At 42.5% G+C, this 15,408-nt stretch overlaps 1 protein-coding gene across 3 annotated transcripts in view; it reads right to left on the bottom strand.

Moving 5' to 3' along the window:
* FAM53A (family with sequence similarity 53 member A) overlaps nucleotides 1–12,096 on the bottom strand; it is a 70,575-nt gene extending 58,479 nt beyond the window's left edge. For 2 of the 3 annotated variants that reach the window (XM_080344453.1, XM_080344455.1), the window contains exons 1-2: nucleotides 12,069–12,093; nucleotides 8,346–8,395 (exon numbers count right to left, since the gene is read on the bottom strand). The gene's annotated coding sequence lies outside the window, so the exon portion shown is untranslated. Of the gene's footprint in view, nucleotides 1–8,345; nucleotides 8,396–12,068 lie in introns of all 3 variants that reach the window. The other variant, XM_080344454.1, reaches the window with a different exon arrangement.
* Between the last annotated feature and the right edge of the window lie 3,312 nt (nucleotides 12,097–15,408).

The following is a 15,408-nucleotide window of genomic DNA, read 5'->3' as shown; positions in this document are numbered from 1 at the left end:
AAGCTTTCTGCTACATTATCTGTCCTGAAAGAGCACAGAAATGCATTGAAGAGATACGAGATCTGGTGCATAACAGACAACCCAGTTCCCTCCCATGGCCCAAATTTGCTCCCAATCGCAGCCGACCATCTGTAATTTGTTACTCAAGAAACTTGAATTCATCAGGCAGGAGACAAGACACCTCAAGAGGTGGCACCCCGGGAGACCTCAAGTTTTACAACACCTATCTAGTTACCCGTTCCATTAGAATGCAGAAAAATGCTTAAATACCACACAGCTTTCAAGTAGCAAAAATTTTCTTTAACATAAAGAGGTCTCAGGTATCACACTATAAATAACAAAATTGAATGTTAGTTTGAAGAATCTGTTGTTGTTGACCTGAACTGTAGTTCAGGAAAGTAAGGAGCAACTCAGTTACTGGTTTCCAACTTCTGTTTTGCACATCCCAGGAGTTTTCAAATGCTGAAGTGTCTGAGAAGATCTGCACTACAGATATTAATACACTACGCTACTCCATCTGAACCCTCAGTAACAGTCCACAAATAATCCAAGTGTGAGCACAACACAAATTGAAGTCAATTAAAATAATGGAAATAAATACAAAGACAAAATCAGTACATATGTCAATATTGTGTGTGCTTTCAGCATTCAGTTCAGATATTACTTGAAGAATCACCAGGGACATTCTTCTGGACAGACTTATGGTACTGCAATAAAACTGAGTTGAGCTGAGCTGTGCAGCCAAAGTCTTTCTAGTTCACCAGACCATTCCAAAAAGCAAGATAACGACGTTGTTTGTCAGTGCATTCAGCCTTCACCAGCACACTGACCAGCTGGATTCAGGAAACGCTGTGCCAGAGGTCAAGATGCAAACCAAGGGGTACACAGGTGCAGCAGGTATTTAGAAAAAGCATTTGTAACAATTACATGAACTAAAAGAAATCTCATGAGACAAACCAAGTTACACCATGGAAGAGATGACTTTGTTAAGTCAGAAAAAAACCCAATAAACTCTATTTTAACTACATCAGTGTGTGTGTGTTTTTTACTAAAAGACAACCTTCTGCTCAGTATTTTCATTCTGTGCTACCTCAACACTATCACACGCTTCATGAATGAGTCATTAATTCTACAAGCAAGTTCTGTGGAGAGATTCATTTGCCAGATTCATAGAAGTCACTAAGACTTCAGATCCTGAAGTCTAGCCATATACTACAGGCTACAAAGCCTTAATGCAAAACCATGCTCCTGCATGGGAAGCACAGACACGAGGTGCTGATCAGTACACAGGTATTACAGATCACACTTCAGTTAGTCTAAGGCAGAATAATTCAATTTTATTTGAGTCAAAAAATGCCAGGTAAAGAGTGAAAGCTAAGGAAGGGGAAGGGCCTTCAGTTTTAATCTTCATTGATCAGGACAGAAATTTAGCAGCTTTAAATGGCAGCAAGTCACTTGACTAGCAAGTCAAGCATAACACCTGCAGACAACAGAGCAAGAGAGGACAGGACCACAACTGTTTAGAAGGGAGATCTGTGTCCTCTCACTTGGGCAATGATGTTTACAGATGACCGCATTCTGACAAGATCAGCTCCTGGCAACCAAGTTGAAGGACAAAACGGTAAAGACTTATCAGATAAAGTTAACAGTAAGACAGATGCAAGTGTGTCTTACCCTCAGTCTTTCGATACTGATAAAAAGTGTGCTTTATCTAAACGCACTGTGAAATAAGCCTCTGAAATTACATCTGGGTTTCCGTCATCTTCACTCACACAAAGGTTAAGCATACTGTAGTCTGCATAAAGCGGTATTATCTTTTTTCTGCTGAAGATCTGAAATATCAAACCACTGCATTTGGGGAAGTCACAGCCTGAGCACCTGGACTCAAGAAGTACCAAAGTGATAAACAAGGTTTTGACAGCTGCAGCCTTTTCTGCAGGTGCAAGAGGCATTTACTTCATTTCAGCTTGGCTCAGTTTAGCAATTAGTTCAATAACTAATTCAGAATTTAGAAAGAGGTTTAGCTTTATTTGATCCTCTCAGATCTTGAGCTCAACTGAGAAAAGGGAGAGGTGAAGGGGAGGTTCCCCCAAACAGTTCCAAAGTTTAAGGCTGTTTATCTAACAGGACTATAAAGTTTGGTCTCAAGGATACATGGTATTTTGGAACTGATGATATTTCTAAAATTTGAGCATCACACTTAAAACAGAAAAACCTTGCACAACCAGATATTATCCCACCTTAAAAGAGTCTTTCTGAACACAGCTCCCCATGTACCACCCTCAGTGGCAGCTTCCACAGCCAAGCCAGCAGCAGGATACACCTAACTAAACAAGCCTGAAAAAAAAAGCATCCTAACAACAAAATCCCTATTTCTGTTGACTATTAAGGAGCTTGGAACAGTTAACTCAGCTGAAGGTGTAAATCCCACCCTGCATATCTAACCTGAGAGCAGAGCTGGGATATCCCTTGATGTACGAGCGCATAAATGCTGCACACAAGCAGCTCAGCATTAATCCTCAATTTACCCACACCCCCAATCCATGCCAGCCATCAGCTCTTCAAGGATAGTACAAGGGATACTTCTCAGTCCTACTATTCTACAGCAAAACCCAAAGTTTTGGGATAACAGCATGAAGCTTATATCAACAGCTTTAAGAAAAAATGCAGCAATTTTATTTTGAAATATGGCATTACACAAATACAAGCTAAAAAGCCCTTTTACTTTTTCGTAACACTAAAAATAAGCAACTACATCTTGTGCATCAAAATACACAAGTATTAACATCCTAAAGCACATTCAATACACATTTCACATTGCATTTAACTTCAACACCAGGAGATGTTGCCTTACTTTTTTGGCAACATATTTTTGTATCAGTTATCTTAGCTAACAAACATTCAACATCTTTAGAGAGGGATTATCAGACTTTCTAAACCTCTGCTCAATTTAAGACTGCAGCATGATTTCCAAGGATAAATGTTCATCTCCTTAGAGCATGCAGTGGAAAGAATGGTTAGAAGACTAATTACTCCAGCTTGTAGCCAACCTCACCAAAACTTAAACTACACTCAAATATATCTGGGTGATGAGAATAAACATATGCAAGGACCATAAACAGGGCAACGATTAGAACAAGAGTAAGGAAATTACTGGAAGGTGGAGAGGTAAAGTGGTTTGAAAGTTCACAGAGAGATGCTGGAACAGAAATAATGAAGAATATTTACAGAATTGTGTCAAACAATCCCAGAGACAAAGCTCAGAGAAACACATTTCTGTAAAGTGCAAGATTCGTTATAGGAATCAAGTTAGTCAGTGGAGATACAATGAGAAATAAGACTCCAAAGAGAGAAAATTGCACCTGTAGCAATGTCAACAAATACTTCCAAATACTTAAACCAAGGAAAGTACCCTAAAGAAAAGTTAGCCCCGAGTAGTCAGGCTTATTCTTCAATGCCTGGCTTGTGATGCAAGAGAAATTCCATCTCAAGAATTGAGAGCTTAAAACAACCCTAACTACAGATGACTTCAGAGTCACTCAGCTGGAATTATTTGCGAGATACCAGATTTCAGTTGTTATGTGATATATTTGAGTATAGATGGCAATGGGCCCTGCTTTTTTATTTTATTTAAAAAAAAAAAAAAAAGAAAGGTTTGGACATCAGTTTCTGAAGCTAGACCTGCCTTCATTTCTGTCTTCAGAACACAGTCAAAATTCATGTGACTGGTCTCCAATTCCCTGCATTCCAGTAGAATCCCAGGGGAAGAACCTTTTGTGAGCACTACAAGGCAACAAAAAGGTCAACAGCATACACCAGGTTCACTTTGAGATTAGAGTAACAGGGTTTAGGGATAAGAGAGAACCTACAGAGGTCACACACCCAAGTTTAAAGACTTCTGCTGTTGGCAAGAAAAGGCTGTAGATCGAATGCAATACTTGGTGGATAATCATAACCAGAGAGCTCCTATCAGCGGTGCATGGGAGAACACACCCAACTCACTTCGCCCATTTGGTTGGTTCTCATCATCTGTTGCTGGTAGAGTAGGTTTGTTACAAGCAGGAGACATGCAGGAAGAACTACAAGATAGCATTAGAATTCTGCATAACTCCGACCAACTGGAAAACTGTTCTGCAAGAAATAGAATGCAATTTGGTGCTGAAAAGTACGCTCAGGCAGGACTAATGGAGCAAACAGGAAGGCGAGTTCTTCAGAAGCAAGCTGTGGGCTAGGCTGGATCAACAAGCTGACCTTGGAACAAGTGTTAAGCTGTTGTCAGAAAGTCAAATGTATGGGGATGCATAAACAGGACTGTCAGCTTCAGGGCACATGAAAGAGTCTTTTTACTCCACTCAGCACAGGAAAGCCTCAGCTGAAGTACAAAACTGGGGTTTAAGACCAGTGTGAACTAACTTGAGAGAAGGAGCATGAATGGTTAGAGCTGAAAAAACACGACCTCGCAGGGAGAACCAAACACACTAGTTTTATTTAGGCGAAAAGCATCACAACGCTGCAGGGTGGACGGCAAGACATAAGGAAACAGGAACATGACAGAGGACAGTTCAAATATTTTTTAAAATAATACTATAGGGGAAAGAATAGCTGTCCTTCATACCCAGGGAACTAGGCAACAAGCCTGACTGTCAGTAAGGAAAATGTCTAGTTCCATACTGTCACAAGTTCTATGCTGAGGACAGTAAAGTGCTGGACTGAGAAGAAAGCAGAGCTGCTCAAGCTTCGTTTATCAGTGTCACATAAAATGTACAACACTGGTGCGGGGCAGGGGACTCTCAAAACAGCCTATACCTTTATCAGCCCTATTGTTCGGGTTTTTTTAATGGCTACCTCAGTTTCAAGCCACTGTAATATCTTTGCTTGCTCTCCTACAGCGTATGTTTAGTTCAAGTGAGCTAGATGTTACTCTTCTGATTTTTCAAATTAAAACTTCCAGACTTGCACATTCAGGTTATTTTACTATACAACAAAAGAAGAGTCACACCTGCCTCATGCAGAAATAAGTGAACTCCAGTCATCTCCCATGGCTGTAAGCAAATTTCAGCAATATTGCAGTAGTACCCTATTGTACCTTTCTCCTCCGACCAACAGAATCCAAAAGCTGGTTACTTCAGAAAGATGTGTGTGCTCAGCCTTCTAAGAGCCTAGAACAGTGATGTAATAGCCTTCACTGATGTGGTATCACAAAGCATCATTCCAAAAACATGTACAAGCACCTTTTACTACCTCTATAGCCTTAGGCTTGGTTAGGACTTCCTGAGGATGGGAAATGCTGCACACAAACCAAATACTCAAAATAAAAATCTAAAATACCCAGGATTTTACAGACAGGGAGTTGAAGCAGACAGGATCAGTTATACCCAGCCAGAGGAAGCCTGTACCTGTGACAAGTTACATGCTCACATTTAAACTGCAAAATCTACAGCAAATGAACTGAGTAAGACATAACTCAAGCAAAAATAGGGCACCCGCAAAGCACACAATAGTTCGAGACAAAGTACCATCCTTTTTCATCCTCTGTGATAGTTTTGGTACTACAACTATTTATCCAGGTACTTGTCTGCTTTGTTTAAATGCCATCCTTCTGACTTGTGAAACATAAAAATAAGCGAGCAGCAACAGTCCATCTTTATCCTCCAGAAGTTCAGCAATTTCTTATCCAAATATTGAACCAGACAGGTCTGGTCAGGATGGAAGATGATGATGAGCTCAGCAAACTCGATGGACAGCACCACAGGTACTGGGAAGGGAACAGGCTGAGCCTCATGCATGCACCAGTGCCAGCACCATCCTCTTCTAACCTGCAACTCCGCTGCTGTGTCTCAACCTTTGGCAGCCACTCAGAGCAGGCAACAGCACCGCAGTTTAGCCTCCAAGTTACTCACACTTCTTAAATACATCAAGTTTCAAGTTCCATTTCACCACTTTTTAAAAAAAAAAATGAAAAGATGAGATCTAGGCACCCACTCCTTTCCTACGAAAAAGAAGTATACACTGCATTTTAGCCAATTCAAGTAGTTATTGAATGCTGTTTTCATTACTCCTCTCTCCTCCTCACTTACTAAATACTGCATCAAATTACACTCAGGAGCACAGCAGTAGTCTCAAGGCATGCTTACACGCCACTACACTCCATTCTAAATACAACAGAATGATTCATTATTTGCCACTACTATTAGACTTGGATAATTGAGTAAAAAGGTTCATTTAAAAAAAAAATAAAAACCCAACTAGGATTGTAATTTAACTGTCAGTTCATCAACATACAAACAATAGATCCATACAAATAGATCTTTAGGTACCTAAATAGATACTATCATTTAAAAAAAAAATCCCACCCTCAAATAGTCCACAGAACAGATTTCTCCTCTGGTATGAAAACATAGGTGGTCCATATCATGCTGCAAAAACCACCCGCAACCTCAGTAGCCATCTATGAATTGACTAAGAAATGCTGAGCTACAGGAGACAGAACCCAGCAGATCCAGACCCATCCAGCAGATTTCCAACAACTCTATATTGATTCTTAATCTATTATCACATCTGAAGCTCCAAGCTTCAACCTTTTTCATATTCTGCACACTATTTTTGGACTGTAGAAGTTGATAAAGCAACAGGGTTTGTCAGATCCAAATGACATACAGCTTTTTGACACTTGCATCCTTCCTTATATATGATAAATCTTCATCCCTTTCGAATGCCAATACATCAAATCAATAGAAAAACTGAAGACAAATAGAAAAGTGCATTTTTCACTGAGAAAGCAGCAGGAGTTAAAGGAAGCAGTACCTTTAAAACAATAATTTTCCTTATAAGCAAGCTTTGGAGGGTCGAATAAAGAACACAAATATCACACAGTATCCAGCAGTAACTGGATGAAATGGAATAATACTTCACTACTACAAAACCTAAAGCCACGTTAAGAAGGTGAAACATAATACATGTGCACTGTACTAAAGGAATGATTTAGTGCCATCAACACCAACACGAACTGCACAGAGCAAAAATTAAACATGCCGCAATAATAATCTGAACTGCCCAATTAGGTTAAAAAACACATTTACCCTACAAATTAAAAAACCTCCCAAACCCCTCAAAGACATTAATGCTGTTCACAATGTTATTTGAGATGCAAATTAGAGACCTAAAGTTAATGTAACACCAACAGAAGTTCCTGTTATTCCTATTCATGGCTCAAGGGAAGGCAACAGTAGAAGAGAAGACTCAACCTTGTTCTATGAGGTCTTGTAAGGACAGTAAAGGTTCTTCTTCATTTTTAAAGTTAACCCATCTTAACTTCAGCATAGAAATTTCCAGGTTATAAATGTGATCTTTCATAAGCCCAGAATATTCAAGCGCATTAACAAATAAACAAGAAGCCAGCTGCTGAGGTTGGCTGGACAAGAGGGGTATTAAGGAAAAGCAAGTATTCTCCACAAAAAAATCAGATCCCATCTTCCAGCATCACAGATCTTGGTCTAATGCACAAAAGTAAAAGTATAGACTGCAGTCATTTCTTCAACTATTTCCTGTACCAGATGGGTTCCAATTTTAAAGCTCAGCAAATGTAGAAACAGCTTTCTTCCACCGCAAATGCCTTTCCCACCATGACATGCGGGTCTTGGGATACAGAGTCGGTTTTGCAAATGACACTTCTAATGACAGCTCTAGGCAAAATATTGTTTGATTTCACACTTGTAGCTCTACCCATACAGACTTACACACATAGACGAGCAGTTGCCATCACTGGCAATGCATGTCCAAAGCTCTACACTTGCAATTTGATATATCATTGACAGTATTATTCCCTGTATTTAACTATACTAGAGTTTAATTTTCACAGGAACTTAAACCGATGTTGTCATACAAAATTCAGAGAAATGATGCTAACATTAAGTAATCAGAACCCCTGATCTTGCTGTTAACACCCAACAAGCAAAACATAAGTGATGGCCTGTGTTTCATTAAAATATAATCAATTTCAAACAGTGGAAAGCCAATTATATTAGTTTTAGTTTTATAAGTCAGTAAGTTTCCTAATTGAAACACTTCATATTTTGTAATGCATAATGCTTAAAAAAATACTGATGTCAGTAAACCAAGAGCCACAACCCAGATAATGTATTTAGTAACAACCCTGCCTACTTCCTCCCCTCGCCCTGAAAATTAGCAGAAACCTGGCCTTAAGAAGTTCTTTCTGCCCACTACAAAACACAAGTTAACTGAGGAGTTTCTTGCTAGCTTGTTGACGACATTATCTCCCAAACTGACTGAACAGAAAAATGAGAACAGCACAAAATGCAGAAATGTAGAAAAGAGTTAAAAGTTACCTTGAGTTCTGGCTTTTCTATGGTCATTACAGGAAAATTTGTAAAACAGCCTAGAAAGGAATTAAAAATATGCTGGTTTTTAACAGGCCTCCTTTTGAAGAGAAAGAAAAACCCATTTTCTGAAAATACAACTGGCTCAATCCCCCTAGCATAGTGTTTACACTTAAGAGAATCCAACAAAGCACAGATATATATATATATATATATATATTCTTTTTTTACACAGACTCTCATCACTTGTATTATAATACTGCACTGTCAGCTAAAATCTTGTTAACCACACAAACTTCATGACATACCAAAAAACAGGCTGTCAACATAAACAGCTACCTCTCAGGTATATACAGTCAACAGATTAAAACAACTTAGCCACCGAGAAAACATCAGCCACTACAGTTCACTGAGTTCAAGTAGCTGTTATCCCAGCCATGAATTTCTTCCCTAGGATTAATTAATGAACATGGCTACTTTCTGCTCATTAACCCTCCCTTCAGGAGCGCTCAAAAAGCCTTCCACAGGTTTCTGTGTGTAGCTTCACTCCCCCAGTAAGCTTATATTACTTAGAGTATCTAAACCGAAAGTTACAGCTACTTCCATAATGGACAGGAATCTCTTACATGTGTTGCCATAATATATTTCAAAATATAAGTTTAAATGTATATTGTGCAAGACTAAATACCAGGACCTACAAATGTTTACCTGCAAGATCATTCTTACATGTATATCAGGTCTCAAGAACGTATTAATCTAAAAATAGTCCAACAAGTTTATTTTATAAAAATAAAAGTGAAAATTTAAAGCAAGCAAAGTTTTCTCTGAAAATAAAGCACAAAGCTTGCAAGGGAGAGGGAAAGTTACTGTTGCCAAAAGGCCAAATTTTTGTTGATATTACAATCTTCAAAATACACAAAAAGAAATGTAAATCACAATATAAATACTAGTCTTTTCAGCTAAAGTTTCAACACAACTTCTGACTACTATTTAAGAAAACTCAAAGCACAACCAGAAAGGACAAATTCTTAGAACTCAAAACCAGCATTGAAAAAAAAAAATGTAGGAGCAAGGAAAGAATCATGTTTAGAGAGTTCTGAGTACACCATGTTTCTAAAGGGAATAATCTATCAAACCACAGGAGGTGACTAGAACTGCCATCATCACAGCTAACACAAAGGAATGTGGACTGGGGGGAGGCAACAGAGGAAGGGGGAGAAAGAACAGGGAAGAGAAAAGGAGAAGGAACGAAAAAAGGGAGCTCCAGTAATGGCTACCAGACTCCCAAGGAATTCCTATAGGAAAGAATAAATCCTTCACGCCACTTTAAAATAAAGCAATCCATGCAATAAATTGTAGTCATCTCGGTAACATTAGGCTTTCAGTCTATCTGCTCATTGTATTTTCACAAATATAGTTTTGTGCCATGTACTAAACTTGCAAAGCTTAACACAATGCTTGCAAATACAAACAATATTTCTTCTTTCAGCCTCCTCATTCTTGTGAATCACAGTACCCTGTAGAAAAAGAGCTTTTCAAGAGGAATTAGGGAAGTTTAACTACACCAAATTTAAAATAGCACTTTACAACTATTTAATCAACTTTAATTCTTAAATTAAAGAGACAATAACTGTGGGTCTACACACCAGCAGGTAAAGGCCGCTAGAGGACAGCCAGATTACCACAGCATGGCATGGCTTGAAAGGTTATCATTAGGGGGGCAAACTTGCTGATCAGTATGTTAAGTTTATGTCTAATAGGCAGCATGTACTTCCACACGATCAAGAGTAGAATCTTGTTACTGACAAAAAAAATGGAGAAAACTTAAAATAACAGACATACTAACATGAATGGTATTTCTCAGAAATTCAAAATAAATTAGTAGTAAACCCATATTCTAGTTAAGAGCTCCACCAGCTCATGTAGAACTACTTGGAACATATGTTTTAGCTCCCCACACATTCTGATCTCCTGCCTCCGAGTACAATTCTTCCAAGCATTTTCAGAAGCATAATAATTGTAGTGAAACAAGCTCTTTGGGCTCGATCACATTCACTGCATCTCCAATAAAACCAGACGAAGTCACATGCTTCATTAGGAAAGTTTTTGCTGTTCGGCAAACATCGTGCTCCAGATTTCATAAGCCTGACTCGAAGCAAACAGACTATTCACAATTAGAACACATGCAGAAACATTTCAGCTTGCCACAAGATACACAGACTCACTGGTTCTTGCCAAAAATGGCTTTGACGAGAATATTTTCTAGCAGTCAGGCATATGAATGGGAGGCAATGTAACAGTAAAGGCTGTAATAACTGTTCTCAGGAAGCTAATTTTAATGTAAGCACAGTGAACCAGAAAACAGATTTGACCAGCTGGCTCAACTCATCCCAAGGCCTAGAGCTCATGAACATTCAAATCCAGTGTCGTGCCTGGTCTGACTCACCCAGCCACCCTCAGCCCCGCAACCTGAAAGTTACGGTGCTACTACAAAGCGCTGTTTCTGTAATGGCTGTTTTCTGCATGGTTATGATGGAATTATGGTTTACCTAATGAGAAAACACCTTAAACTTTCAGATCTCCACCAGAACAGTTGAGGTAGCTGACACAACGCTGAACCAGAGGATCATTTACCAGGGCCAGCCTCCCTCTGTCTCACGGGACCTCCTTAAATAGCATCCGAAATTTCAAGAACATATTTCTACTTAGTCTTCACACAGGCAAGAAGACCTTTAATAAGCCAAATAATCAGAACAAAGCCACATTACTGCCCTTGGAAAAGCCAGAATGACACAAAGACCCTATTCACTCCTCGATCTCAGAGTTTTTAAACCAGCTGGTCATTACTCTTATGAGCCATAAATTAGAAATTAACTTTCTTATTGCTGAGGGAAGGGGGAAGGAAGAAAATAACCCCCGTTTTCACCCAGGAACCACAGTGGAAGGCAGCTATTGGGGAAAACACACACCAAGTGATGTAACTCCCTACCCTTGAGCAGCAGAGGGGAGAATCGCCCCAGGACCCCGGGTCTGTGCCCGCAGACGTGTCCACCGGGCACCGGCACAAAGGAACCGCCCGGGCCCCGCCGGGACCGGCATCGGGACCTTCCCCCGGCCTGGAGCAGCCCTGCCAGCGCCAGCCAACCCCGTTCCCAGCCCGAGAAGCAATTATTAAGGTTAATAAGGTGCTTTTCGGGTTTAGGGTGGGTTTTTGGTTTTCATTTTTCTGGGTTTTTTTTTGCCTGCCACGGCCGCTGTTTCGCTTCCACACGGAGCCTCCAGCCCCAGCAGGGCGAAGGGGAGGCAACCTCCACCTCCGGCCATGAGGAAGAAGCGCGGCCCGCAGCCTCAGTACCAATAATAATAATAATAGTAAATGAAATATCTGCACCTGTTTTTCTATCTATATGATTACAGAGCTCGGCAGCTCGCAGCTGCGGGGCAGCAGGACGCTGCTGCCGCGGGGAAGGGCAGCTTCGGGATGACACCCCCACCCCACAGGGTCCCTTCCCGGGGCGGCGTTCGCGCCCCCCGCCCGCCGAGAGCTACTCGGTCCTCACAGCCACCCGGGCGCCGTCAGGGGGTCCGGGCCTGGCCGCCTCCCCTCCGCCCGGCAACACCTCCGAGCCGCCTCAACGGCCGTTACCCGCCGGCTGCGCTCGCCCTGCGCCGGCAGGCGCTGCCCCCGCGGCCTCTCCCGCCCCCCCACCCCGCAGCGCCGGTCACCGGTACCTGCGCCCGCCCGGGCCGCCTCCCCTGCGCGTATGGACCGGGCTCCTCAATGGCAATTGAACAAAACACAGCCGGCTCCGCCCCCTCCCGGCATCCGCCTGCTCCCATTGGCTGGGACGCCCGCCCGCCGAACTATGACCCGAGCTGCCATAGGGTGACGGGACGTGCTGGCCCCGCCCACAAGGGGCGGGGGGCGGGCCCGTTCTCGGCAGGGACTCACCGCCGTGGTGCCGGGTGGGGCTGGGAGGCGGTGCCGGACTACAGCTCCCAGGAGGCCTTGCGGCAGCGCGGCGCCCGGCTCTCATTGGCCAGCCAGGGAGCGTGCGGAGGGGCGCGCCGATGCGGGAGAAGTTGCGCCTGTCGCCCGGCGGGGGGATTACGTCATCGCGTCCCCGGATGGAGCCGCAAGGAGGACGCGGGTGCGCGTCTGATGCAGCGAGCGCGTCGTAGTGCGCATGCGCGCTGCGGCACGGTGGCGTCACCGCGGGGGGCGGGAATGGCGGCTCCGGTTCTCCTTAGGGCCGCGGGTTCGGGGCCGGGCTGCGGAGGGAGCCAGGTGGTGGGGGCTGTCCGTCGCCGGAGCGGGGCCTGAGTACAGTACTCAGGGCTGCTCTGCTTGCTTTGGGCTTTCTCAACCTGTGGGCGACGTCCGATGAGGCGCAGCCCGGCGGTGCTGGCGGGGCCGCCACCGAACGGCTGAGGCGCGGGCGCTGTGGCAGCCCCAGGAACGGCACCCGGGGCTGGAGCCACCGCTGCGGTTTGCCCAGGCCAGCTCCTGCGGGTTCAACACCTTCCGCCGCTCTGCGCTCCGTAACCGTGTGGTTACACTGCCCTCTGCTTGCCTGCTCCCCGCGTCCCTCAGGCACGCCGGGCTGCTGCAGAGAACCTCGGCTTTGCCTCACAGGGGTCCCGCATGGGCCCCAGCTGTGCCATCTCCTGCCTCTCAAAATGGAGGCCAGAAATAACTCTAAAAAAAAACCCCACATCTGATTCTTACTTTACAAGAAATGTACCCATGGGAGCTTTTCAAAAGCAGTTATGAGTCAGCCGTAGTGAGGAAGTGGGATGTGTTTGGACAACAATTACATTGTACGCTTGTCAGGGCAGAGGCTGCTTTGTGTGGATGCATAATCCTTAATATCGTGAGAAACCAAGCCTTGATTTACTGTTGCCTACAGGCCTAACATTACTGAGCTACAGGTATTTTTTATTAATGGTAATTATTAGTAGGCTCTTCTCATTCCTTTAACAAGCATCTGTTATTTCAGCCTTCTGCAACCTGTTCCTCAATGTTTGCACATGGTGTTGTATTTCACTCCCTCACCTTTCCTTTCACCAAAAGTTTTTCTGCTGACTTTATATTATACTGTAAGATTTTGCTGAATTACAAGACAATGCTGCAGTAGATACCTGAGTTAACATTGCAATGCAGGGTCCAAAACAAAACTGTGTTCCAGAGGCGTCCTTAATTAAGCTTATTTATTTTCCAGTTTTTCAAATTTTAACCTTAAGAGACCAATAACTTAAAAGCAATTTTACATTAAACAGCATTACCAGGTTTTGCTGCCTTTTTCCCATCACTGTCCTCTCATCTTTCACCCCCTATACAGCCCCTACAGTACTCAGTTTATTGAAAATGTGTGTTTGTTTTGATAAACCTCAGGGTGAAATCTTTTCAAGTAGTTTTCCACTATGCCTTTCCCAAATTATACAATGAATATTTAAATTAGTGTACTAGTTCTCTGTAAGATCAACACCTACCTCTCTTTAGAAAGATCTTGCAAGTGATTAAAGGTGCACAGAGAAAAGTTCACAGCTTTCTCCCGTAGTTCAGTCCTGGCTCTTGAAATACTTTCTGGTTGTGCTCATTTTGCTCCTGGCCTTATTGTGAATTCTGGTGCATGGGAAAATGTAGTTCATCTGCTTTCATGATCCTGCCCGTATCTTTGGCAGGGATTTGGCTCCAGCCTGTAATAAGTTTTGTACACAGAATTCCTCATTGAAAACAAGTTATCCCTGAAGCATTTCATTGCTAAATCCTTATCCAAACTTAGAATTAACAATTTAGTTTAAAAAATATATAAAGTACTATTATAATGTTATCTTTCACAACCATTATATCAAAGTATTCCACTAGAGTTTAGCAGCTCAGGCATGAGATTTTGATGTAAAACTGGTTTTCCTCCACCTACAAGTTCAATCATTCTCACAGTTTTGAAACATGAATGTTAAACCACCATCATTTCTTCCAGCCTCCTGCACGATTTCTGCTGCAACTGAGGTAAAACCAGAGGGAACTTTGTGTTTCTGACGCTGAGCTGCCTCTCGGTTGCCACCGTTGACTTCCAGCTGTGGCGATGGGGAGGCCGGTGAAAGGCTCTATGGCTGCTCCCCGGCTCTCGCTGCTTCTGTTTGCAGCTTCTGTAGGCTGCATATTTCCAACTAGGGTGCAAACTTCACGGTAATTAAATTATCTTATGGATTAGATAACTCTTAAATCTTCTTTCTCTTTGTAACACTGCCCTGTGATTTCTCCACTCATTTCTTTTATCACTATCCATTCTTTTCTCCAACTTCATCAGCTTTTTTTTTTCCATTGTGACAATGGCTGATACTCTCTTCTGTTGGGTGGAGCTGCCTTCAACTCTCTGTAGTCCAAAAACGGGTGGGAAGCTGAGCCCTAAACTAGTGATATTACAAAGGTGGTACCTCCTATAATCAGCTGGCTCCATCCCAAAATTCACCACATGGGGAAATCACAAACAACGGTCAACAAAAACTAAGGGACTGGGGTAGGAGATAGGAGTGAGTGATCACATCTGAGACAAGGCAGGTGGCAGCTTTAATCAATGTCCTTCACAACTGAGCCATATTTGTCTATTATTTTATACCCAAGAGTAAAGATCTGGCAGAGATCCAGTTTATAATCCAGATCTTGGTAAACACAGACTTAAATTTCCCTCATGACAAGGTTCAATAGCGATTGTCTAGCACTTTAAATATCTAATTACAAACATGCTACCACATGTTAAAGAGTGGTCGGTGTCTGTTCACTCAACTGTGTGTCTCCAGGAAGGGCCATCTGTTTCCAACGAAACAGTGAGACATGACTGTAGACAGGTTTCTAAATTAAAACAAAAATAATAATACACAAAGCTGTACAATCAGAATGAACCTTAGGAGAAAATTTTCACCTAGGGGAGCTGATGCGTGGTACAATTGCTTTAAGATGCCCTTCTGGAGTAAGCATATAGAATTCTTCATATATTCAATTTGATCTGTCTTCACACCTATTTTCCATGAAGGAATAACATTTCCTCTTGCATCCCATCTCAAGACC

The sequence above is a fragment of the Nesoenas mayeri genome, assembly GCF_963082525.1.
Source record: "Nesoenas mayeri genome assembly, chromosome: 4".
NCBI lineage: Eukaryota > Metazoa > Chordata > Aves > Columbiformes > Columbidae > Nesoenas > Nesoenas mayeri.
The sequence above is the reverse complement of the archived record's forward strand: the minus strand, read 5'-3'. Positions and strand labels throughout refer to the sequence as shown.